The following is a 27,742-nucleotide window of genomic DNA, read 5'->3' on the forward strand; positions in this document are numbered from 1 at the left end:
GCAGACTGAGCAAGTCTGATCTGGAATTAAACTGACCAGCACAGGGAGGACATCAGTAGACCACGGCACTCCCAGTGGGTGGGATTCTAGAATCAGACTCTTGCCTTAGGACTGGTAACTGAGGAATGCAAAAGTGAGCTTCACTGCCATTTTCCTGACCCTGTCAAGTTGTCTCCAATATTCCTTAGTTTCCTAAGTCCTGAATCCAACAGGATCTATGTGTCTTGAAACCTCAATCCAGTTACAAGAAGTCTGTCTCATTCCAAGAAGGCAGCTAGTTTGTCTCGCTGCTGAGTCTCTAATGCCTGGCACATGGTAGATGCTTAATAACCATTTGCTGGTTGGTAGAGTAGGTGAATAAATGACCCATGCCAGCATTTTGCCCTAATGAGCAAAACCTCTCCTAGGCTGCTTTTGTAACCAGGTCAGTTTTCTTGGCAACGTCCTCCTGCTGGATTCCAGCATCATTATGACAGTCTGGAAGATGCTGAACCATAAAATAAATGATTCTCCAAACGTCCAGCTATAACCCCCTAGGGAATCATGAATTCATGTAAATCATTACTGGATCTATTTATATTTTGGCATTATAAAAGCAGGTACTTTTACTAAGCACTTACTCTTTGATCAGAATTTTACATACATTATTTCATTTAAGCCACAAAACAGCTTTGCCCAGTATGTATTATCTCCTTTCTGCTGATAAGGGAACTGAGGCTAAGAGAATTAAATAACTTGCTCAAGGTCATCCAGCTCTTAAGTTGTAAAGAGGGAAGTGAACACCTGTCTGTGAGCTTCAAAGCATATACTCTTAATCATCACGCTATGCCTCTCTCGATATAGCCTTAGCCATATGTTGCAATCAGTTCCCTATTGTTAAATTAAAATATATTTAGTTTTTCTCATTATGGACATGATACACAGAATTTGTTGAATATTAAGAATATACAGAAAGGGTGAAAAAAAAAGAACAAAATCACTCATAATCCCCATAACTGGAGATATTTTTCCAGTATTTTTATGCCTATGCATATACATATTTTTAAAAATTAAACACATATTGTGTTGTGACTTTCTTTTATCACTGAACAAAACACAGATTTTTAAAAATCCTTAAATGTTCTTTGGGGCCATGCATTTTAATGCCCCATTATAGTCACCATTATTATTAGGCATTAAAATTGGCTTGAATTTTTTATGATAAGTAACACTGCAATGAGAATTTTTATAAATAAGTATTTTCATGAAACTCTGCTGATCTCCCAAAGATAAATTCTTGGAAATTAATTTATTGGGCCAAAGTAGATGAATTATTTTATTTTTAAGACTTTTGACACGTATTGTCAGATTGCCTTCCACAGAGTTTGTACAATTCTGTGTTCCCCAAAAGAAGAACATGACTATTCCCAATCCTTGCCAACACTGCCTATTTAAAAAATTAAGTGTATGTGTGTGTATCCTTTTTAGAAAACTGGAGAGTGCAGATTTTTTTTTTCAGTTTAATTGGCCATTTGCATTGATTCTTTTATGAACATGCTCTTTATACCCTGTTCTCATTTTCCTCTATGGCTCTTCATTTTTGTCCATCGTTGTCTTGTGAGTTTGTAATTATAATCTGTTTTTAAAGACATACGCTTTTCTTTTTGCATAGATAACCAATATTTTTTATCAGTTTTTCACTTGCTTCTTGAATCTTTTAGGTATCTACAAGCTTCTAAGTTGTCAGATCTCTAATTGCTTTCCCTTATCTATTCATCCTTGCCACAAATATCAGGACTTTGAGGTAAGCACACAAAGTATCAGGAGAACTATAACAAGCAGAGAAAATCTAGTCTGGCAACTCAGGATACTAAGTGGAAGATAAAAGTCTATGGATTAGTAAAAGTTCCTAGGGCAAAAGTACACAGGGTAGGTGTTGGAATGTGGTGGGTTGCTTTTTGTGAGGACAACAGTGGAAGAAGCAAGGCCATCCTGGGAAGAAAGGATGATAATTCATCAACGGGGTGATGGTGGTATAGAAGAGAAGCAGATGGTGTAGGAGATTTGCAACTGCTAAGTGAATGTGATTTGGTGGTGATGGATAAGGGTGAAACAGGGAAGCGATGTTCAAGGAAGACCCCAGCTCATCTGTTTAGACACCTGGAGTGGGTCAGAGAAGCTGTTCATAGAAAGGGATCCTTACAGAAGGGTTAGTTTTGGAAAGGAAGCTGGTGCGTTTTGTGATGCTTCATTTGAGGTGTGTGTAGAACACCCAAATGGCAACATTGAGTAGCAGTTGGATAGACAAGATTGGGTGATGGCTTAGAGGGAAACCAAAAAAGCAGGTCCAGGACTAAGCCAAGAGGAACTACATCTTAACAATCAAAAGGAAACAAAGAAACTGAGAAACTAAGAAACCATGTTCAGAGAGGAACCTCTGGACCAGGAGTGGGGGCTGTCATGGAAGCAGTCAAAAAGGGATCTAGAAGGGACTGGTTCGCAGTGACGGATGTGGCTGGATAGTCACGGAAACTGTGAGCTCCAATTTGCCCACTGAATGTACTGTCTTCAAGGTTACCTGTGACCTACATGAGAGTAATTGAGGGGGAAAGCTGGCCTCTCAGCTCTCCTGCTGAGGATGGAGGAGAGAGCCAAAGGTGAGGGACTGTGCCTACTCAAGTCAGCTATTTGGGCCGTGAGGGGCAGGAATGCAGGAAGAGCAGGGATGGACTATGAACCACAGCAGCGCCCCCCCACACCCCACCCCCCAAAGGCAGGAGAGGTTATGGCAGAATTACAGGCAACCAGGAAAAATCCAAAACTGAAGTAAGAGGTAGAAGAGTGAAAGACAGGAAATGACTGGAGTGGTCCTGTCCTAAAAAGGCAGGAATCACGGTGGGTGGAGAGAAAGCACCTTCCCTCTTGTGAGAGAAGACAAGAAAATGTACAGCTGCTTTGGAGAGGAGAGTTGAGGTGTCCTTGGGGCTCCATCTTCTTGAGAAGCGAGGGTGAAACCATCTACTAATAGTCAGGAATTTCGAGAAGCTTTAAGAGGGGCAAAGTGAGCTGAATGGAGAAATGCAGATGCCGGTTTTCACAAGGGTCTATCCAGGGGAGGCTGTGAGTGTGAATATCAAGCTGCTAGCACTCATGCGACGTGTTCTCCTGATTCCAGTTTGGAGCAAATTCTCTTTCTCACCCCAGATCAGAAGAATAGTCATCTGTATGTTCTCCTACTTGATTTATCCCCACTTTGCTTTTAAACCTAACTCCTTAATCTATCTGGAATGTATTTTATACATTGCACAAAGTAGAAATCTAACTACAGTTCTTTACAGTTTTCTTAGGACAATTAATTGACTGGTCAGAACTTTCCCCAGTGATTTAAAATGTCATTTTCCTAGCATGTTCGATTATTTTATATGCTGACATGTGTTGTGTGGTTCCCTGTTCTATTTCACTGAGCCCCAGCCTCTGATTCTGACAGTATCTCTCTGCTGTGCTCATATAACATGTTTGAATAGCTGACAGAAAAAGTTCCTTTCTTTTATTATTCTTCTTTTGCAAAGTTTCCTGGGCTCTCACTCCCCATTTGTTTTTCCAGAAGAGCTTTGGAAAAATTTTACAAAACTTCAAAAATGTTCCACCAGAACACTATATTCTTCACTTCGCTGAGGGACAAATGGTGCCTTTTTATAATGGGCCCTCCCACCAGTAATGCTGTATAAATCTTCACTTATTGATGTTCCTATTGTATGTCCCTCCCTTAAAAATATGTTACTAAAATTTCTTACAAATTGCATTTCCTAGGACTTTATTGCTTTTGTTCATATGACTTTCGACTCTATTTAAAAGCTTCTCTTGTGAAATCTATCATAAGCCAAAGTACAAGTAATAAATGTATAGTTTATAAAATAATTATGAAGTGAACACACATGTACCCACTATCCCCTCTAAGAAATAAAACATCACTGTTTCACTGAAGCACCGTGTGTGTCCCATACTGCTGACTTCTCTCTCCCCCTTCCAAAAAAAACCAAAAAAACAAAAAAACACTCAATCTTGTAACTAACCTGAATTTTATGTTAATCATTCTCTTTATTTTTATTTGGAGTTATAAATATATACATGTATCCTAAGACATCATTTCGTTTCTTCTGGTTTTCTTTATATATACATGAAACTGAATATCTGTGTTATATGATTTGCATTTGTCACTCAACATTGTTTGAGATTCATCCATGTTAATGCATGTAATTTTATTTCATTCATTTTATGAATATACTCTTATTTTGTCATTTAGGAGATGGTGAGATGTACTATAGATGGATGATAGGGCTACTTCTCAGAAGAGCTATTTTAGAATACAGCTCCTATGAATATTTTTGGACATTCAGTTCAATATTTATAAGATTTCACTCACATGTACCTGGGAATAGGACAGGTAGACTAAGGGCCATAAACATCTTCAGCTTTACTGAGTAAAGTCAAATTGTTTTCCGAAGTGGCAGTAACAATTTATACTCCCTCCAGCAATATTCTGAAAGCTCCTACCTCTATAAATCCTTACAAACACTTAGTATTGTCAGATTTTAAAATTCTAGACCAACTAGTAAGCATGAACTAACACTTCATTGAGGTTTTATTTGCTTTTAGCTATTTACTAAAGAGGCTGAGTATCTTTAATGTTTGTTGAACATTACTGTCCTTCTCTTATTGATTTGTAGAGGTTCTTTCTATATTCTTGTTACTGATCCTTTTCTTGGCTATGTGGGCTATAAAAATCTTCTCTCAGTTTGTGTGTTTTCCCTTCCTCTTTATGCTACCTTTGGATAAAGATTAGTTATTAATTTTAATGTAGTCAAATTTATCAGATCTTTTCTAGAGAAGGAAAGAGAGAGACAGACTTAGTAATTTGACTGTAGTAATCATTTCACAATGTATATGTATGTTAAATCATGCTGTTGTACTTCTTAAATATATACAATTTTAGGGCGCCTGGGTGGCTCAGTCGGTTGAGCGACTGCCTTCGGCTCAGGTCATGATCCCAGGGTCCTGGGATCGAGTCCCACATCGGGCTCCCTGCTCTGCGGGGAGCCTGCTTCTCCCTCTCCCACTCCCCCTGCTTGTGTTCCCTCTCTTGCTGTGTCTCTCTCTGTCAAATAAATAAATAAAATCTTAAAAAAATATATATATATACAATTTATCAAGTACACCTCAATAAAGCTGGAAAAAAACCTACAGACTTAGTAGCAGATGCTGTCAGTGCCCTGCCCATACACTGGTGCTTACTGCAAAACACTTGCTACTCTACCTGAAGGCTGTGAAAGCAAACATGGTCTCTGCACAGGGCAAGCAAGGAGTCTCAGAGAGTTAATGCCCCTAAAACATCCTTCAAGCAATGAAAGACAGGAAGTTATTGGATGAATATCCTAGTCTCCTCACCGCTTGGTTGGGTTAACTCTGTGACATATTCTATTTATACTTTTCAAACTACCTCCAATAAAAGTGATTATTATTGCCACTGTAGTGGTTGTTGTTTCCAACCCATTGTGGACCATTATTATCATAAAATACAAAACCAAAAAATAGGAAAAGTAAAATTAAAAAGTAAATGAGACTTCTTCCTAGAAACATCGCCAAAGGCAAGGGAAGTAAGGGCAAAAATGAACTACTGGGACTTCATCAAGATAAAAAGCCTTTGCACAACAAAGGAAACAGTCAACAAAACCAAAAGACAACCGACAGAATGGGAGAAGATATTTGCAAATGACATATCAGATAAAGGGCTAGTATCCAAAATCTATAAAGAACTCATCAAACTCAACACCCGAAGAACAAATAATCCAATCAAGAAACGGGCAGAAGACATGAACAGACATTTTTCCAAAGAAGACATCCAAGTAGCCAACAGATACATGAAAAAGTGCTCAACATCACTCGGCATCAGGGAAACCCAAATCAAAACCTCAATGAGATATCACCTCACACCAGTCAGAATGGCTGAAATTAACAAGTCAGGACACGACAGATGTTGGCGGGGATGCGGAGGAAGGGGAACCATCCTACACTGTTGGTGGGAATGCAAGCTGGTGCAGCCACTCTGGAAAACTGTATGGAGGTTCCTCAAAAAGTTGAAAATAGGGGGCGGAGCAAGATGGCGGAGGAGTAGGAGACCTGGATTTCGTCTGGTCTCAGAAATTCAGCTGGATAGGGATCAAACCATTCTGAACACCTACAAACTCAACAGGAGATCGAAGAAAAGAAGAGCAACAACTCTCATCAGAAAAGCGACCACCTTCTGGAAGGTAGGACGTGCGGAGAAGTGAATCTGAGGCGATATTCGGGAGGAGAGACGGCGGGGGAGGGGCCTCCGGCGGCCGCTTCTGGCAAGTGATAGAGCCGCGGAGCACAAAATCGGAACTTTTAAAAGTCTACTCCGCCGAGGGACGTCACTCTGGTGGCTAAGCGGGGGGTGGAACCCTCCAGGACAGTGTGGTCTCAGGACCCACGGGGTCACAGAAAGACCGGGGGTGCCTGAGTGTGGCAGAGCTCCCAGGTATTAGAGCGGGGAAGCCGGCTGCAGAGACGGAGCCCAGGCGCGGGCTCTCAGCTCGGGGTTGCCATAAACCGTGATCCGTGGCACAGTCGGGCCACTGCTCCTCCAGCAGGGACCCAACAAGCGGCAGATCTGGGGAGACTCACCTTCCTCCCCCGGGAGGAGCCGCGCGGGAGTGCGCCGCAGGGATCTGCTGGGTTTGGAGACTCCACCGGGGGTCGGGTGCCAGAGATAGAAACACGCGGTCACAGGCCGGGTGAGCACGGAGTGCGGCTGGAGACCGGGGAGACGGGAGTGACTGATGGCTTTTCTCTGGGGGCTCACTGAGAAGCGGGACCCCGAGTTCTCGGCTCCTCTGCGGCGGAGATTGGGAGGCCGCCATTTTCACTCTCCGCCTCCAAAGCTGTACGGAAAGCTCGCAGGGAACAAAAGCCCCAGAGAGCAAACCCGAGCAGATTACTTAGCCAGGAGGGGGCAAGGGCGGGGCAATTCTGCCTCCGGCAGAGACATTTGGAAACCACGGCAACAGGCCCCTCCCCAGAAGATCAGCGAGAACAGCCAGCCAAGACCAAGTTTACCCATCAATGAGAACGGCAGAACTCCAGCTCTAGGGGACTGCTGCACATAGAATTCATGGCTTTTTTACCATGATTCTGTAGTCTTTCAAAGTTAATTTTTTTTAACTGTCTTTTTCTCTTTTTTCTTTTCTTTTTTTTTTCTTTTTGAATTTTTCTTTTTCCCTTTTTCAACCAACATCTTATCAATCCCTTTTTTTTAAAAAAAAAACATTTTTATTTTTCATTTTTAGAGTCATATTCTATCCCTTCATAGTAGTTACCCGTATTTTTGGCTTATATATATAAGTTGTTCTCTCTTTAAAATTTTGAGATAGTTTCTTCTAACAGATCAAAATATACCCTAAATCTCTAGTATATGGTATTTTCTATTCCCCTGCCTGATCACACCCTCTCCTTTTTTTTTTCTTTATTTAAATCCTCTTCTTTCTTTTTTCAAACAACTTCTTACCAATTCCTTTTATAAAATTTTTTATAATTTCCATCTTTACAATCATATTCCACCCCTTCATCAGATCAACCCTTATTTTTGTACATATATAAGTTTTTCTTTCTTTAAAATTTGGGAGGCACTTTCTTCTAAAAGACCAAAATACACCCCAAATCTAGTGTGTGGCACTGATCTATATACCAGCCTGATCATATTTGATCACATTCTGGTTTTTTTGTTGTTGTTGTTTTGTTTTTGTTTTTATCTTTATCTTTTTCTTTTTTTTCTATTTCTTTTTTCTCTCTTTCCCTTTCTGTTCCCACTGCTTCAGGTCTTTTCTGATTTGTTTAGAGTATATTTTCTGGGGACGTTGTTACTCTGCTAGCATTTTGTTCTCTCATTAATCTATTCTCCTCTGCACAAAATGACAAGACGGAAAAAATCAATTCAACAAAAAGAGCAAGAGGTAGTACCGACTGCCAGGGACCTACTCAATACGGACATTAGTACGATGTCAGATCTAGAGTTCAGAATCATCACTTTAAAGATACTAGCTGGGCTTGAAAAAAATATGGAAGTTATTAGAGAAACCCTTTCTGGAGAAGTAAAAGAACTAAAATCCAACCAAGTAGAAATCAAAAAGGCTATTAATGAGGTGCAATCAAAAATGGGGGCGCTAACTGCTAGAATAAATGAGGCAGAAGAGAGAATCAGTAATACAGAAGACCAAATGATGGAAAATAAAGAAGCTGAGAAAAAGAGAGATAAACAACTACTGGATCACGAGGGCAGAATTCGAGAGATAAGCGATACCATAAGACGAAACAACATTAGAATAATTGGGATCCCAGAAGAAGAAGAAAGAGAGAGAGGGGCAGAAGGTATAATGGAGCAAATTATAGCAGAGAACTTCCCTAATTTGGGGAAGGAAACAGGCATGAAAATCCAGGAAGCACAGAGAACCCCTCTCAAAATCAATAAAAATAGGTCAACAACCCGACATCTAATAGTAAAACTTACGAGTCTCAAAGACAAAGAGAAAATCCTGAAAGCAGCTCGGGAGAAGAGATATGTAACCTACAAGGGTAGAAATATTAGATTGGCAACAGACCTATCCACAGAGACCTGGCAGGCCAGAAAGGACTGGCAGGATATATTCAGAGCACTAAATGAGAAAAATATGCAGCCAAGAATACTCTATCCAGCTAGGCTGTCATTGAAAATTGAAGGAGAGATAAAAAGCTTCCAGGACAAACAAAAACTAAAGGAATTTGCAAACACAAAACCAGCCCTACAAGAAATCTTGAAAGGGGTCCTCTAAGCAAAGAGAGAGCCTAAAAGCAATATAGACCAGAAAGGAACACAGACAATATACGGTAACAGTCACCTTACAGGCAATACAATGGCACTAAATTCCTATCTTTCAATAGTTACCCTGAATGTAAATGGGCTAAATGCCCCAATCAAAAGACACAGGCTATCAGACTGGATTAAAAAACAAGACCCATCGATATGCTGTCTGCAAGAGACTCATTTTCGACCCAAAGACAGCCCCAGATTGAAAGTGAGGGGGTGGAAAACCATTTACCAGGCTAATGGACACCAAAAGAAAGCTGGGGTGGCAATCCTTATATCAGACAAATTAGATTTTAAACCAAAGACTATAATAAGAGATGAGGAAGGACACTATATCCTACTTAAAGGATCTATCCAACAAGAAGATCTAACAATTGTAAATATCTATGCCCCTAACATGGGAGCAGCCAATTATATAAGGCAATTAATAACAAAAGCAAAGAAACACATCGACAACAATACAATAATAGTGGGGGACTTTAACACCCCCCTCACTGAAATGGACAGATCATCTAAGCAAAAGATCAACAAGGAAATAAAGACTTTAAATGACACACTGGACCAAATGGACTTTACAGACATATTCAGAACATTCCACCCCAAAGCAACGGAATACACATTCTTCTCTAGTCCCCATGGAACATTCTCCAGAATCGATCACATCCTAGGTCATAAATCAGGTCTCAACCGGTACCAAAAGATTGGGATCATTCCCTGCCTATTTTCAGACAACAATGCTTTGAAACTAGAACTCAATCACAAGAGGAAAGTCGGAAAGAACTCAAATACATGGAGGCTAAAGAGCATCCTACTGAAGAATGAATGGGTCAACCAGGAAATTAAAGAAGAATTAAAAAAATTCATGGAAACCAATAAAAATGAAAACACAACTATTCAAAATCTTTGGGATGCAGCAAAGGCAGTCCTAAGAGGAAAGTATATAGCAATACAAGCCTTTCTCAAGAAACAAGAAAGGTCTCAAGTACACAACCTAACCCTACACCTAAAGGAGCTGGAGAAAGAACAGCAAATAAAGCCTAAACCCAGCAGGAGAAGAGAAATAATAAAGATCAGAGCAGAAATCAATGAAATAGAAACTAAAAGAACAGTAGAACAGATCAACGAAACTAGGAGCTGGTTCTTTGAAAGAATTAACAAGATTGATAAACCCCTGGCCAGACTTATCAAAAAGAGAAGAGAAATGACCCAAATCAACAAAATCATGAATGAAAGAGGAGAGATCACAACCAACACCAAAGAAATATAAACAATTATAAGAACATATTATGAGCAACTCTACGCCAGGAAATTAAATAACCTGGAAGAAATGGATGCATTCCTAGAGATGTACCAACCACCAAAACTGAACCAGGATGAAATAGAAAACCTGAACAGACCTATAACCACTAAGGAAATTGAAGCAGTCATCAAAAATCTCCCAAAAAACAAAAGCCCAGGGCCAGATGGCTTCCCAGGGGAATTCTACCAAACATTTCAAGAAGAATTAATACCTATTCTTCTGAAACTGTTCCAAAAAATAGAAATGGAAGGAAAACTTCCAAACTCATTTTATGAGGACAGCATTACCTTGATCCCAAAACCAGACAAAGACCCCATCAAAAAGGAGAATTACAGACCAATATCCCTGATGAACATGGATGCAAAAATTCTCACCAAAATACTAGCCAATAGGATCCAACAGTACATTAAAAGGATTATTCACCATGACCAAGTGGGATTTATCCCTGGGCTGCAAGGTTGGTTCAACATCCACAAATCAATCAACATGATACAATACATTAACAAAAGAAAGAACAAGAATCATATGATCCTCTCAATAGATGCAGAAAAAGCATTTGACAAAGTACAGCATCCTTTCTTGATCAAAACTCTTCAGAGTATAGGGATAGACGGTACATACCTCAATATCATAAAAGCCATCTATGAAAAACCTACAGCAGGTTTTTTCCGCGTCAGGAACGCGGCAGGGATGTCCACTATCACCACTGCTATTCAACATAGTATTGGAAGTCCTAGCCACAGCAATCAGACAACAAAAAGAAATCAAAGGCATCCAAATTGGCAAGGAAGAAGTCAAACTCTCACTCTTTGCAGATGATATGATACTTTATGTTGAAAACCCAAAAGACTCCACCCCAAAACTGCTAGAACTCATACAGGAATTCAGTAAAGTGGCAGGATATAAAATCAATACACAGAAGTCAGTGGCATTCCTATACACCAACAACAAGACAGAAGAAAGAGAAATTAAGGAGTCAATCCCATTTACAATTGCACCCAAAACCATAAGATACCTAGGAATAAATCTAACCAAAGAGGCAAAGGATCTGTACTCAGAAAACTATAAAATACTCATGAAAGAAATTGAGGAAGACACAAAGAAATGGAAAAATGTTCCATGCTCATGGATTGGAAGAACAAATATTGTGAAGATGTCAATGCTACCTAGAGCAATCTACACATTCAATGCAATCCCCATCAAAATACCATCCACTTTTTTCAAAGAAATGGAACAAATAATCCTAAAATTTGTATGGAACCAGAAAAGACCCCGCATAGCCAGAGGAATGTTGAAAAAGAAAAGCAAAGCCGGCGGCATCACAATTCCGGACATTCAGCTCTATTACAAAGCTGTCATCATTAAGACAGCATGGTACTGGCACAAAAACAGACACATAGATCAATGGAACAGAATAGAGAGCCCAGAAATGGACCCTCAACTCTATGGTCAACTCATCTTTGACAAAGCAGGAAAGAATGTCCAATGGAACAAAGACAGTCTCTTCAACAAATGGTGTTGGGAAAATTGGATAGCCACATGCAGAAAATGAAACTGGACCATTTCCTTACACCACACACAAAAATAGACTCTAAATGGTTGAAAGACCTCAATGTGAGACAGGAGTCCATCAAAATCCTAAAGGAGAACACAGGCAGCAACCTCTTTGACCTCAGCCGAAGCAACTTCTTCCTAGAAACATCGCCAAAGGCAAGGGAAGCAAGGGCAAAAATGAACTATTGGGACTTCATCAAGATAAAAAGCTTTTGCAAAGCAAAGGAAACAGTCAACAAAACCAAAAGACAACCGACAGAATGGGAGAAGATATTTGCAAATGACATATCAGATAAAAGGCTAGTATCCAAAATCTATAAAGAACTCATCAAACTCAACACCCAAAGAACAAAGAATCCAATCAAGAAATGGGCAGAAGACATGAACAGACATGTTTCCAAAGAAGACATCCAAATGGCCAACAGACATACGAATAAGTGCTCAATATCGCTCAGATCAGGGAAATCCAAATCAAAACCTCCATGAGATACCACCTCACACCAGTCAGAATGGCTAAAATTAACAAGTCAGGAAATGACAGATGTTGGCGGGGATGCGGAGAAAGGGGAACCCTCCTACATTGGTGGTGGGAATGCAAGCTGGTGCAGCCACTCTGGAAAACTGTATGGAGGTTCCTCAAAAAGTTGAAAATAGAGCTACCATATGATCCAGCAATTGCACTACTGGGTATTTACCCCAAAGATACAAATGTAGGGATCCAAAGGGGTACGTGTACCCCGATGTTTATAGCAGCAATGTCCACAATAGCCAAACTGTGGAAAGAGCCAAGATGTCCATCGACAGATGAATGGATAAAGAAGATGTGGTATACATATACAATGGAATATTATGCAGCCATCAAAAGGAATGAGATCTTGCCATTTGCAACGACGTGGATGGAACTGGAGGTATTATGTTGAGTGAAATAAGTCAAACAGAGAAAGACATGTATCATATGATCTCACTGATATGAGGAATTCTTTATCTCAGGAAACAAACTGAGGGTTGCTGGAGTGGGGGGTGGGGTGGGAGGGATGGGGTGACTGGGTGATAGACACTGGGGAGGGTATGTGCTCTGGTAAGCGCTGTGAATTGTGCAAGACTGTTGAATCTCAGATCTGTACCTCTGAAACAAATAATGCAATATATGTTAAGAAAAAAAAAAAGGAGAAGATAGCAGGAGGGGAAGAATGAAGGGGGGAAATCGGAGGGGGAGACGAACCATGAGAGACGATGGACTCTGAAAAACAAACAGGGTTCTAGAGGGGAGGGGGGTGGGAGGATGGTTTAGCCTTGTGGTGGGTATTGAGGAGGGCACATTCTGCATGGAGCACTGGGTGTTATGCACAAACAATGAATCATGGAACACTTCATCTAAAACTAATGATGTAATGTATGGGGATTAACATAAGAATAAAAAAAAAAAGAAATATTCGACAATAAAAAAAAAAGAAGAGGTGGTATATGTATACAATGGAATACTATGCAGCCATCAAAAAAATGAAATCTTGCCATTTGCAATGATGTGGATGGAACTAGAGGGTATTATGCTAAGCAAAATAAGTCAATCATAGAAAGACAAGTATTATATGATCTCACTGATATGAGGAATTTGAGAAACAAGACAGAGGATCATAGGGGAAGGGAGGGAAAATGAAACAAGATGAAACCAGAGAGGGGGACAAAACATAAGAGACTCTTAATCTCAGGAAACAAACTGAGGGTTGCTGGAGTGGAGAGGTGTGGGAGGGATGGGGTGGCTGGGTGATGGATATTGGGGAGGGTATGTGCTCTGGTGAGTGCTGTGAATTGTGTAAGACTGATGAATCACAGACCTGTACCCCTGAAACAAATAATACATTATATGTTAATTAAAAAATAAAAAGTAAAAGTGAAATTTAAAAACATAGAAAAATGCAACCTCCTCCTTTTAAAATACTTAATCTCTATTTCTATAATTATCTTGTCATGGACCAGGAAGAGTTCATAAGTCACTGTCCCTGGATCACACTTGGAGTGGCATGATTCTAAAACCCAGTTATTGACAAGGTAATTTTCTTGATAACACACCAATATTAGCTTCCTTCCCTTCTGTTCCACTCTTCATTACCAGGGTGTCCAGGACCACTTTCTAAATCAACTACTTGCAGTTGAATCATTATCCCCAGGTCAGATAAACCCAAGCAAAAATAAACTCTAACAAAAGAATCTTATTTAAGAAATACTTTCTCTTACGTCATAGGAATATTTTCTTAAATTATCTTCAAATAATTTCAAAGTTATGATGTTTGTAAAATGTCTTCAACTCATTTGTAATTGTGTTTTCACATACAGTGTGAGGCAGGGATCCAATTTCAATTCTTCTCCCTATTCTACCACCACTTAACGAAAAAGAAAAATTTATTTACTCAGCTGATCTCCATGCTACCTTGCCATTCCATCACATTTCCTCATACATATGGGTCTATTTCTAGGTTCTGTTTTGTTCACTTGTTTTATTAGACTATCCTGCTATCAATACCACATCTTCCTAAGAAACAAAGATTTGTGAGTCTTGATATCTGGTGGAGCAAGGCCTGTAACTTTGTACTTCGTGTTCAGAACTCTCTTCACTATTCTTTTTCTTTTTAAGATTTTATTTATTTATTTGTCAGAGAGAAAGAGAGAGAGAGACTGAGCACAAGCAGGGAGAACAGCAGGCAGAGGAAGAAGCAGGCTCCCTGCTGAGCAGGGTGCTGGACACGGGGCTGGATCCCAGGACCCCAAGATTATGACCTGAGCTGAACACAGACACTTAACCGACTGAGCCACCCAGGCACCCCTCTCTTAGATATTCTTGCCTTTTCTCTGGCATATACATTTTAGGATGACCTTGTACATATTTGAAAAATGTCTTGTTTCTGTACTGGAATTGCATGAATTATAGATCAAATTTGAATAATTTATGTCTTTCCATACCATGTCTTGATAATACTGAGTTTTCCCACCCACAAACATGGCATGTCTCTCATTTAGGTCTTTTTAAATCTCTTTCAGTTCTTTATACCACACTTATATATGCTCTACATCTTGAAATCTTATATTAGGTTCATTCCTAAATGCCCTATATTTATTGTTATTGTAAGTAGTATCTTTAAAAACATACCACATACTTATTGGGTGATTAGAAATGCAATTGGCTTTTAAATGCCAACTTTTGTCAAGCATGTTACATTCTCTTCTTCATTCTAATAATTTGTGTACAAATTTCTTTGGGTTATCTATGTAAATAGTCATAGCATTGCAGTTGATAATAGTTTTGTTCTTTTCCAATCTTTTAACTCTATTTAATTTTCCTGTCTTCAACCACAGCCACCAATATGATATTTAGTGGAGATGATAAGTATCTGTGTGCTTTCCAATGTTAAAGGAAATGATTTTATTATTTTATCATTGACTATGATGTTTGTAGGTTTCTTATTTTCCCTTTATCAGGATAAGAAGGTCTTTTTTATTCCTGGTATACAAGGATATTTTCTTTTTAAATCATGCTGAGCTTTAACTGATGCATTTCTGTGTCTAGTATAGTAATGATTCATTTTTGTCCCTCTCTTAGTTAATGTAGTGAATTACATTAATGGATCTACTAATGTTGAAACAATATTGATTTTCTAAAATAAACTAATATTTTCCTAGTTGTATACAGCAATGGATTGTCTGCTAATATTCTGTTTGGGGTATGTGCATTTAATTTTTCTTTTTATTATAATAAGCTTGTCTGGTTTTGGTATCAAAATTACACTAATGTCATAAAATGAAAAGTCAAGTATTACTTCTTTTTTTGCTCTTTGAAGGTGTATATGTAAAATTGGAGATACCACTGCCTTGAGTGTATGATTGTACTTGTAAGACCATTCGGAATTGGTGTTTTCTTTCTTGGACAAGTTTATTAAACTACTGATTCTATTTCTCCATTTGCTGTGAAATTATATAAGTCTTTTTTGTGTGTGTGCTAAGTGAAGTTCTGAAGTTTATATTTTGCCAATAATTTTGCCATATCCCATAAATGGTAAAATTTATAGGTATAAAAGGGTATTTAGTATCCTCATTTCATCCTTTTGTGAAATAAGCACTACACAAGTATATAAAACAAATATACATCTGATTAACTTATGAATAATCAATTTTATGCCCTCAAAAGGTAACCTTAACTTCATAATAATAATGAATCTTGCTTTTCATTATAATTTTTATTTCCTAAACATACATCCCTAAGCACTATAGGGTTTATTATTTTTTATATTATTTTTTTTAAGATTTTATTTATTTATTTGAGAGAGAGAGTGAGAGAGAGAGCACAAGAGGGGGGAGCGGGAGGGACACCTGGGTGGCTCAGTCAGTTAAGCGTCTGCCTTCAGCTCAGGTCATGATCCCAGGGTCCTGGAATCGAGTCCCGCATCGGGCTCCCTGCTCCACGGGGAGCCCGCTTCTCCCTCTGCCTCTGCCTCTATCTCTCATGAATAAATAAATAAAATCTTTAAAAAAAAAAAAAGAGGGGGGAGCAGGAGAGGGAGAAGCGGACCCCCTGCTGAGCAGGTAGCCCGATGCGGGACTCGATCCTGGGACTCCAGGATCATGACCTGAGCTGAAGGCAGTCACTTAACCAACTGAGCCACCCAGGCACCCTATAGGGTTTATTATTAAATAAAAATCATAATACAGTAAATAGTGCTAAACTCTTTTACAAAGATCAGTATGGGAGAACTAACCTCTTTATGTTACTGACTTCCATTCCATGTACACATTCTACCCCAGCACTTATTTATATATTCTGGTGAGAATGTGGATTAGTGTTTTACTCTGTTTTTAAATCTTGCTTCTTGATATAATGCTCAGGGGACATTTGCTTTGCATTATCAGGTTAGTCCCCTTTAATAAGAATGAAAGCATGTTTTCATCTGCCCAATAATCTTTCCTTATGCAGCCTTACAAAAGGTAGAACGAGATGGTTTAGTTTGGTGGGTCGAGATGTGTGCTGCTAGTGATTATAGGAGTCCCTGTTTCAAATATTTCTAACCCAGAGGGAAAGGGAAGAATTTAGATACACCCATCTATTACTTGGCCAGATAAGAGGTATACGTGCTTAAGGGTGGGATGGGGAAGGTTTGAGAAGGAAAATGACCAGGCGGCAGGAAGCTTCTTGTCAGAGAAAGAACTGTTTTGATATTTTAAGGCAGCCTTAAGTCACCAGGAACACTGCCCCCATCTTTAACTGAGAATCTCTTCCCAAAGCTAGCCTTTCATTCAATCCCTTTCTTTTCCTTATTTACCATACCCAGGCTTAGAGAGAGAGCGAGCTCTCACTCTCTGCACTATGGACTGACATATAAGATGTCATCTCCTGCTCTCCAAACCCTCACTCCATCCACGCCAAGCTATAAGCTCACCCTTGCCTTCAGCCGTGGTCAGTCAGAGTCTGAGGGTATTAATGCAGTTGGCCTTGGAAGCCTTTCCTCTTGGGCCCCTAGGGTGAGGAAGGAGTTTCTTTCAATGAAGTTACAGCTCAGTTATCTTTTTCCCATGTAGGTTCCCCTTCTTCAACACTGTGTTGCATTCCTTCCTTCTGGCCTGGGGGTGGAACTCTTCTAGTTCCCAGGGCAGGTTTAGAGGTGTTCTCTTATTTCACTGGGAAGGTAGTTTAAGAATCAGATCACCACCTTGAATGGAAACTCACACTTTTGTCCTATGGACCCAAAAGGCAGCACTGCATGGTGACTAAGATCATAGGTTGAGCCAGACTGCCTGGGTGTGTGTCCTGTTCTTGCCATCTCTTGCTGTATAACCTGGAGCAAGTTACTTAATCTCTTTGTGCCTCAGTTTCCTTTAAAGTGGGGGATAAAAATAGTCCCTACTTCATAAGTGTTGTGGTGATTCAATCTATCAGTACATGTGAAATGCTGAGCAAAGTGCCTGGAACAAAGGTAGTGTTACTCTGTGTTTTCTCCTCCCCCTGGTCCCATCACATTCTCCAAGAACTGCTCTAATGTAGCCTGGAGATACACCAATTTGCTTTTCTGCAGAATCAGGATTATTCCTATTTTCCTTGGTGTTCTTGCCTCTATTCTTTCTGAATGGTGTTATACTGCTCATCATAAAAGCCATCCTTCCCATAGCTTACTGAGTATATTAAATAGCTTTCTACAAGCATCTTCTCATTTCTAAGGTAAATAATTCTAAAATCTATTTTTAGATAAAATCTGAGGACTCGAGATTCATTCATTCAATAACTTATTTACTGCATGCCTATTCTCTACCTGGCACTGTTCTGGGTGCTTGAAAATATGCAGTAAACAAAACAGAAAAAAAGTGGTCTCCTCCATGTGCATTCTAGTGAGAAAGACAGATACTAAAATGTATAGTGAAATACATAGTACGTCCAATGATAAATGCTAATGAGAGACATGAAGCAGAGAAGAGGGACAGAGTGTGGTGCCTGAGGCTTCCAGTTGTTCATAGAAAGGTCAAGGAAGATCCCCCCTGAAAAGTGGTATTGACTTGAAACAGGTGTAGGAATCAGCCCTGTTTATTTGGGGGAGGATCATTCTAGCCAGCAGAAATGGCCTGCACAAAGATGCTGAGGGATGAACACAGCTGGTATAGCTGAGCAGAACAACTGGATCTGTGTAGTAAGGCAGAGGCAGAAGGAGATGAGACCAGAGAAGCAGCCAGAAGTAGCTGTGGCCACGTGGGGCCCTGAGAGCCACTGTAAGGACTAGGGTTTTTTCATCTCAGTGACGTGAGAAACCTTTGGAAGGTTCTGAGCAGAGGGGTGATGATATGATATGCCTCATGGTTTAACAAGATCATCCTGCCTGCTGTGCTGAGAAAAGAGTGTAGGGGCCAGAGATGAAGCTGAGTGAGCATTTAAGAGAGTACCACAATAATCCAGGTGGGACATCACAGTGGCTTAGACCAAAGAGTGAGGAGTAGAGGCTGTAAGCAATGGTTGAGGTCATGCTATTGACTGAAGGATAAGCCAAGAGAATGTGCTGATGGACGGGATGTGGGAAGTGGGCAGGGCTGCTGCTTCACCCAAAGCAAAGGGGTGCCAACCACAGACAATCCACGTTGAAAGGTATTCAGGGCCTTGGGTGTGATAAAAGTGAGCAATCAAGGTTTTTGACTCAAGCCACTAATAAAAAGGCAGTTGGCATTAATGGAGATGGAGAAGACTGTGGGAGGAATGAGTTTGGTGATGGTTGAGGGATGATCAGGAGGTCAGCTCTGGATGTGTTTAATTCCAGAGACCGATTAGCAATCCAGCTGGACAGGCTGAACAGGCAGTTGGATAAATGACTCTGGAGGGCACGGGAGAGGTCCAGCCTGGAGATACCAATTGGGGAAACCATTAGTATACCGTTGGATTGTAAAGCCAAGATATTAAGAGGATATAATTAGGGGGAATCAGTGTGGATCAAGGGTCAGCAAACCATGGCTATAGCCAAATGCAACCAGCTGCTTGTTTTATAAATAAAATTTTATTGGAACCCTGGCACACACATTCATTCCTACAGTCGGAGTGAGATAGTTGAGGTGGAGGTTACAGAGGTATTATAGCTTATTCTAAAATGGCCCCTTGCCCATGACTAACAGAAATTTTGCAAAGATCCTTGCTTTGGTTTCTTTCTAGTTACACTTCTTTGATTAAAATCTTCATTCCATGTCTGATATTGGCCACACACCACTGAGTGTGTCCTCTTGGCAGAGAGTAAGTTGAGGGCTTTCCATACAGACTTTCATGTAGAACACTCTAAAGGGGTTGGTGGTATTATCACCCCATTTCACAGACGGGGACATTGCAGTGCCAAGTATGAGAGTAACTAAGGCTGCCTAACAACGTAGTGAATGGAGCCTGACTGGAGCCTGCATTCGTCTGACTCCAGAGTGTTTTCTGAATCGGCCCTTTTTTCCATATTCTAGTGGATGTGGGTTCAGAAAGGCTGTAAAACAGTGTCACCACCTCTGAGTAGCAAAGCCAGGTCATCTCAGCCAGGGACCAAGGCTCTTTTGGCCACACCACACTACTGCTCCAAAGGTCGAGATGTCCTTCCAACGAAGCAGACTTACTTTGTTTTGATTCAACTAGGTCCTTCCCCCCACCCCTCCCCATTGTGAAAAGACCCAGAAAGATTTCGCTTTCATCTTATCTTCTAATTCTGTGTTACTTTAGTCTTTTTTTTCCTTTATAATTCTTTAATGAGTCCACATATTCCCTTCCCACAATTTCATTTCTTCTTGTATCTAACAGCACAGAACTTTCCATCCTTCTGACAGAGTTCTACAACAAAGGTTAATTACTTTATAATTTCATTCCCTTTAAAAAAAAAAGGCACACTAAAATTGCTAATTTTAACTGTGCTTCTTGTCAGTAGGTCCATGTAAATTCACTGTAATTAAACCAGATGTTTTCTTGTGCCTAAAAGTCAGGTGGTAATTTAAGGGAAATTTTCATTTCAACATAAAGGGGGACAGAGTGTAATCAAGGGAAGGTTTCTCCTTTCCTGTTTTCCTTTCTTCTTCCCATTTTCATATCTGGGAAGTGGGGCTGGTAGTGGTGAACCCTGTGGGCAGTACAGGAAAGTCAGTCAGCTCATGTTGAAAGCACAGAGCCCCACAGAGTCAGCAGAAGTTCCCATCCTGTTTCTCTTGTCTAGGTCTTTTTTTTTTTTTTTTTTTTTTTTGGCCTCTCCATTCCAGGGGCCATATTTGTTGGCTGGTTGGTTCATTATAAACAGACTCAGAACTAACTTAAGAAAAAATCAAAATAATTTGAAAATGGTTTGAAGGTCACCAGAATCTGTAAGTGTGTCTGATGGAGACAAGACAGATTTCCCAGTCTTGCTGAAGGAAAGATTTTTTTTTCTGGATAAATTTTTACATTTTAAGATGTCAAATACTTTTTTTTTTTTTTTTTAGAGAGAGAGGGGGCATGCAAGGTGTTTGGCAGGGGTAGGAGGGAGGGAATAGAGAATCTTAAGCAGGGGTTTGATCCCACAACCCTGAGATCATGACCTGAGCCAAAATCAGGGGTCAGATGCTTAACTGACTGAGCCACCCAGGAGCCCCACAAATATATCTTTTTAATGGAACTTTGCAGGGGTGTATTAGTAAATGTTTCACAACCAACTTCCCAGGAAAAACAAAACACCAACATGTTTGCCAGTATCCACAGTGTAAAGTCGCCAATATGACAATTTTGAGCAATGAATATGGTATCACATAACTAAGAGGTGGGAAGAGAGGCTAATGAGCAGCTCCAGCAAGCCAGAATGAGTTGGTTCTGAGTATAGATAGCATACATTAACACCTATCCCCCCCCTTCTTAAGCAGTGCATATAAACAGGGCCCTGAGATATGGGGAAGAGGCATGGACTTTGATATCAGATAGTCATTCACTCACCGAACAGTTAACGAGCACCTACTATGTGCTTGGCAGATAATAAACGTGTGTGCGTGTGTGTGTATGTACATACGTACACACACACGCACACACAGTATTTCAGATGATGATGAGTGCTATAGAAAACAAAGTACAGACAGTGTTGGGGAGGTTTGGTAGGTTATCGGATTATCTAATAGATGGTCAGGGGAAAGAAATCATGGACAAGATTTCGGGATCTATTAACTGGCTCTGCCACTTGTTGCTTGGAAGCCTGGGACAGTTTCCTTGAACTCTCTGAGCCTCAGAGTTCTCTTCCCCAAAACCATATAAAAGCACCAACATTGCAGGATTTGGTGACTCACTGCAAGAATGAAGGACATCAGCACAATGCCTCGGTCAACACAAGCATTCAAAAACCACAACTGCAGTTCTCCTTACCTTTTATAATATCTCAAGGTCATCTTTGTAAACCTCAAAAATGTACTGGGCTCTAGTTAAACGATGCTTTCAGGACCTGCTAAGCTGTATGTATAACTTTTTATCCTTCCACCAAGTGACTGTGGACTGTTGCCTTGTTATTTACTGCCTTTTATACTTTTCTTCTCACTTCCCTCTTTTCTAGATTTCGTGTGCTGTGTCTTGTTACTATACACACACCTGTCCCTAGCAACATGCAGCCTCCTTCTAGCTTCCTATCAGCTGGGGAATCAGATACTGAGACTTCTAGAAATGCACACAAAATACAGGCACGCACTCCTGAGACACGTCAGTCTTCCCTACAATGCAAGGCCATTTACCATATTAAATTAAGTAACATATGTATTATACATCACTAATCATATTACATACCAATTGTATTACTATATTCTGCACATATTATTAATTATAACCAATTATATTTTATAAACTTACTATAAATTATATGGGAGCCTAAAATTCCTTATTGTAAAATAGGAAAAATAATACTGTTTGCTTTCTCGTATTTGGTGTTAAGATGAAGGAATCTACATTGCTAGTGAAAATGTAAAATGAGAGTGACTGGGTGGCTCAGTCGGTTAAGTGTCTGCCTTCGGCTCAGGTCATTATCCCAGGGTCCTGGGATCAAGCCCGACATCAGGCTCCCTGCTCAGTGGGGAGCCTGCTTCTCCCTCTCCTCTCTGCTCGTGCTCTTGCTCTCTCTCAAATAAATAAAATCTTTAAAAAAAGGAAAAAAAAGGAAAATGTAAAATGAGTGTCGACATCTAACAAAACTGCATGTTTGTTTCTCTTTTGACCCCAGCAATCCCACTTGTAGGAATTTACTGGGAAAATACAACTGCACAAATACCAAACCACATAAGCATGAGGCTATTCGGTACAGGATTATTTGTCATAGCAAGTAATGGGCACAACCTCAGGGTCCATAGCACCCTGTGTGAATAAACCATGGCCTATCCACATAACTGAGCCTCATGCAGCTATCAGAAAGAATGATACAAATCTGTACACACCGATAGGGAGTGACTGCCAGAGTATATTATGTGAACAAAGACATATGATGTGCAGTATATCTTTTGTGCTGTCTTTTATATAAAAATAAGAAAAAGAGAACCGATTTTTACCTTTTTTGTAAAATGAACTATAGGAAGAATAGTATCTGAAATGAGTAAAAATGGTGACCTTCTGGGCGTGGACGGGAACAGTATGACGGTGCTACTACCTCTGAGCGTACTTTTTTTTACGTAGTTTTGACCTTTGAACCATGCAACTGTTTTGATTTAAAAACAATAAAAATAAATCAAAAGGATGGGGAGGGGGAAGGCAGACCTTACAACTGAAACAAACGAACCTAACTGGGCATCAAGTCAATAATAGAACCGCACAGATAAAAGACTAAGCCTTGGAACATGGTATTTGGGCTGCTTCTGGAGAGAGAAACGAAAAAGAAAATCTTTAACCTAACATACTAGCTTTCCTGTTTTTTGGGGGGATTGGTATTGTAATTCTGAAACTATTTTATATGCATTGTGGGATGGAGCAAATGAAGAAACGTGTGGATGGCGAGAACCAGGGTTCTCACAGTGGGAGGAAGGAGACCTATGTATAGAATGAGGGTAAGAGGTGATTTGAATCAGTACAACCTTAAGATTTAAAACAGATAAGTTACATCCCTCCATTCTACCTACATGAAGAGTCTAGAGGTGGTAACACCCCACTGGATCAAGCTAAGATGTATATCCTAATGCCAAAATCCCACTCTCCACTGAAAGCAACCAGGAATCCTTAGATAAGTGGTTGACTTCAGGTCTGGCTCAGAGATATTACAAGGATTGTCTAGAATATTTTGTTATGGCAGAAGCAAGGAAGACTAACGATAACATGTCAAAAGAACCTAGGAGCCAACCCACTAGCCACAGATGAGACAATGCGAGCACTGAAGAGAATTATAAATAGTACTGGATTTTAATACAAGGAGTCAAAAACAAATGATCTATGAGTCAACAGGAATACTAAAAATGGGGAAGGGGCTGGGGAGAGAAAACCCTTCTATAAAGAAGAATGCTAATTAGTACATGTAGAGGGAAGGATAGATTTAAAATTCAACCTTTTAGGTGTCTGGGTGGCTCAGTAGGTGAAGCGTCTGCCTTCGGCTCAGGTCATGATCTCAGGGTCCTGGAATCGAGCCCCACATCGGGCTCCTTGCTCAGCGGGGAGCCTGCTTCTCCCTCTCCTCCCCACTCTTGCTCTCTGTCACTATCTCTGTCTCTCTCTCTCAAATAAATAATTAAAATCTTTAAAAAATAATAAAATAAAATTCACCCTTTTATAAATACCAGTGTAGTAACCAAATCAGGTGAGGATTATCAAGGAAGCTAAAACCACTGGGTGAGAAGCCCGTGGGGGAATCGGGCACTCACCAGGCCTCAAAGCACCACTGTACAGTGAAGCTGATCTCCAAAGGGAAAAGGACCGTATTTACAGCAGAGGGACTTAAATCTAAGTGACCAAAGGCAGTCTGTCAGGGGCTCTCTGACATTATGTAACTCTAGATACACCACAGTGAAAAACACACATCACCAACCAACGTGGCATTTTTGCCAAAAATGTCGTTTTCTGGTTTTGTCACATAACAATCATGCTTAACATAATTGGAAGTGTGAACGTGGATTGTCTACTTATTTTTCAAGTAATACTAAGTTTCTTAGATGTTCTATAGTATCATGGCTGTGTAGGAGAACGTCCTTACCCTTAGGTAACGTACGCCCTCAAAGAGTTGAGAGATCAGATGTTGGGATTTCTGCAATTTACTTTTAAAGACTTAAAAATATTACATGTATTTTTATATGTGATATCTCCATTTCAGACATACCATACGTATATATGCGTAAGAAAATGGACCACGGTGTTCACCAACGGTGAATCTAGGCTAAGGGTTCACATGTCTTCTTTGCACTACTCTCAATTTTTCTACAGCTTGGAAACATTTCACAAGAAAATCTTGGGTGGGAGTCATTATATCTAACACACCTAGTAGTGCCTAGCATGGGGTTGGCACTCGGTAAACCAAAGTGGTAGCCAAAGTGAGACCACCATCAACATTGTTTTATGGCTCGAGGTCTCATACGGTTCCATTTCATAATCGTGACTGTGGTCTGGGGAAAGGCAGAGAAGGAAGCACTAAATAAGTAAGCCACAGTTTTGTCTGAGTCATCTGTGAAAAAAAGGAAAAATAAAGAACCCACTTGGTCTCATAGCTGCTTCCCAACTGAAGCAATGGGGCTCAGTGGCCATGAGCTTCTTTCGCCAGCGGTGGATTACTCTGTAAGCCCTCCAAGGCACTGGGACACTGAAATTACCAATTCTACAAATTTCCCAGAAGACAATTTTGGAGCAGAGATAAAAGCAGCATGAATCCAAGCAGCTCAACCCGAGAGGCTGCTCCATGGTTCCCTGAGGGGGGTTTCAGTTCATCCACTGGAGCCATGATCCATCCTCAGCCTGTCCTTGCAGTGAATGAGCTCCCCACAAACAGAAATGGTGCCTCTTCCCTCCTTGGGAGGAATGGAACCTGATCCCAGCACAGAGAGGGGTCTGTGCTCCTGGGCAGTCTTCCCTCAGCACAGCAGGGCCTGGGGTGGGGCCTCGGCATAGCTGGGAGACTGAGGACCACTGTCTTGGAGGTTGGTGTTTTTAATATGGTAATGTCCACACATCTCTGCAGAGTAGGAATTGATGTTTTATTAATGGTGTTTAATTAAAGTTTAATTTCAAAGCATTGCTGCTCTGGAGTTATTTTGATAAAGGCTTTGTGATTTCCTCCTCTCCCCCGGTGACAGGAAGGAGAAAGGGAGAGGTCGGGCATGGCTTAAAGGCGGGACTTGGGATTTGCTACTGCACATGTAGGTAATCCTCAAAAAGCAGCCCGAGGTACATAGAGCATCCTGGAGGAAACACTCAGAGCTGCTCCTGGACCAAACCCTAGCATTCATGTGGACTCCTGAGTTTTCACGCTGAGTTTCAACAGCAGCAGCTCCCCCCTGTCTAATAACCCCTTACCACTGAACCAGCCTTCCTGCCCTGCCTCTGCATCTCAGATCAGGCACTGACCACATCACCACGCCTTGAGAGTCTAGGTCATATTTTCTCCAACCCGTTGGAGTGCATGTCTAGAACTCTGGAGAGGTGTCCTAGGGCAGGCTGTTGGTGTCTGCATTGCTTGTGCTATAGGATCCTTTGTCAAGACATTTTTTCTTCTGTGATTTAATCCAAATGTAGCAGCCACATTCATTGAAAACCTATAGTTTGCTGGATATCATTCCAATTTCTTTTTTTTTTTTAAGATTTTATTTTTAAGTAATTTCTACGCCTAACATGGGGCTCGAAGTTACAACCCCGAGATCAAGAGTCTCATGCTCTACCAACGGAGCCAGCCAGGTGCCCGCATTCCAAATCTTTATATACCATTCCTTTCAGTGAGCGTAACAACCTATCAGGTGGCCACTATTTGTATCTGCATTTGAGAGGCAAGGAAACCGAGGCACGGAGTGGGTAAGCAGCTTGTCCCAGGTATGCGGCTCCAGAGCTCGCCTTCTGTAGCAGCGCATCCTTGTACCTGCTGGAGAAGGCGTTGTGCATCTCTGAAAACGGCAGAGCCATCCAGGGAAAGGGCCGGCTGCAGATGAAGCCCAGATTGGATGCCCACCCCTCTGTTGGAGGTCGGATGAGAAAGGCTTCACAGGGAGCAAGGCACTTGGGTCGCCTGATGAGGCTGATCCAGGGGACAACTGCGCCCAGAGGACAGAGGTTCACTGCAAGGCAGGAAGGTGGGGGGCAAGGTGACAGAGGCTGGGTCTCCACTGCAGTTACTATCTAGAGAAGCAGAGTCTGCAGGGACGATGTCCTGCAGTCATTGTGACGATGAATTTAAAGGGTGGTCACGAAGGGTCCGCCACGTAGGTGGGTTGTGTAAAAGTTCCAGTTGTAAGATGGGATTTGGGGAAAGGCGAATTGGGGGACAGGATGAGCAGAGGGTGGCACACTTTCCTCTTTCTCCTTAGGGGGCTTTGCAGCTGAGGATGTGGGTCTGGACCCCAGCGGGGGCCATCACTCCAGGTCCATGAACTTGCTTAAGTGAAATAAGAGTGCTAGGTGGGATGGCCACAGAAGAGGCTCTGCCTTGAGGTTCTAAGGTCCACCTGGGTCAAGTGGAGATAGGGGCCTCACAAGGCTGACAATGACAGTGCTCTGCCCATTCCTTCCCATCCCTTTATACCATTGTTGTGCCCCTCCACCTTTTGTCTGCATGCACAGACAGCCAACACTTCCTGAGAATTTCCTCCCCCAATCCTCCCTCTGCATCCCAGCCCTAACCACGCAGGCAGCTCCCTTCCCTGATCGGGGGCAAGACTGATGCATGACCTGACCTGCAGAGTTCTCCTGCAGACCAGGTCGCAGCCCCCTTTGCTGGACATGGCCTGAAGTTGCACCTTGGCCTCCTGCCCTTCCTTGTCCTGACCCCACCTCCCTTCCCAGACTCCCCGGGGAAAAGTTCCTTCATCCATCACCTGCACGCAAATCTCTACCTCACAGTCTGATTCCAAAGAAGTAACTAAAGATGCCCCCACAAAGCCAGAGACAGCATGGCTGAAAGGAAAACTGAAATACAGCCATCGAAAAGTTTTCTAGGTAAGTCCTAGAACCAGCAAGTTCTGTCCTCCCATAAATAAGATAACTGCTCTGGTAGAGTTCCATGGAAAATGCAGCGGGAGCCTGGGAGGGAATACCCATGGCAGCTTGGAGCAGTCAGGGAAAGCTTCCTGGAGGAAGCAGCATGTGAGCTACGACTTGAAGATGAATGGAGCTTGTCTCACAGACATGGAGAGAGAGGCCACAGCAGTAGGAGAAACAGCATGGGCAAGGACAGAGGGCGGAAACATGGTGTGTTCTAGGAGCTACACGTGGCTCTGGAGTGCTGGAGTCTCGAGGTAAGAACCATGCTGGGAGGTAAACTGCATGAAACCCACTCGTCAGAACCTTGTGTGGGCGGGGGGGGGCGAGGGGGTTTAAGGAGTAAAACAAGACCTCATTA

The 27,742-nt window shown here is 41.3% G+C and overlaps 1 protein-coding gene across 1 annotated transcript in view; it reads right to left on the reverse strand.

Moving 5' to 3' along the window:
• PTPRT (protein tyrosine phosphatase receptor type T) overlaps positions 1-27,742 on the reverse strand; it is an 831,114-nt gene that overhangs the window by 392,779 nt on the left and 410,593 nt on the right. The window lies entirely within an intron of this gene.

Source organism: Neomonachus schauinslandi, chromosome 10 (genome assembly GCF_002201575.2).
Source record: "Neomonachus schauinslandi chromosome 10, ASM220157v2, whole genome shotgun sequence".
NCBI classification, from domain to species: Eukaryota; Metazoa; Chordata; class Mammalia; order Carnivora; family Phocidae; genus Neomonachus; species Neomonachus schauinslandi.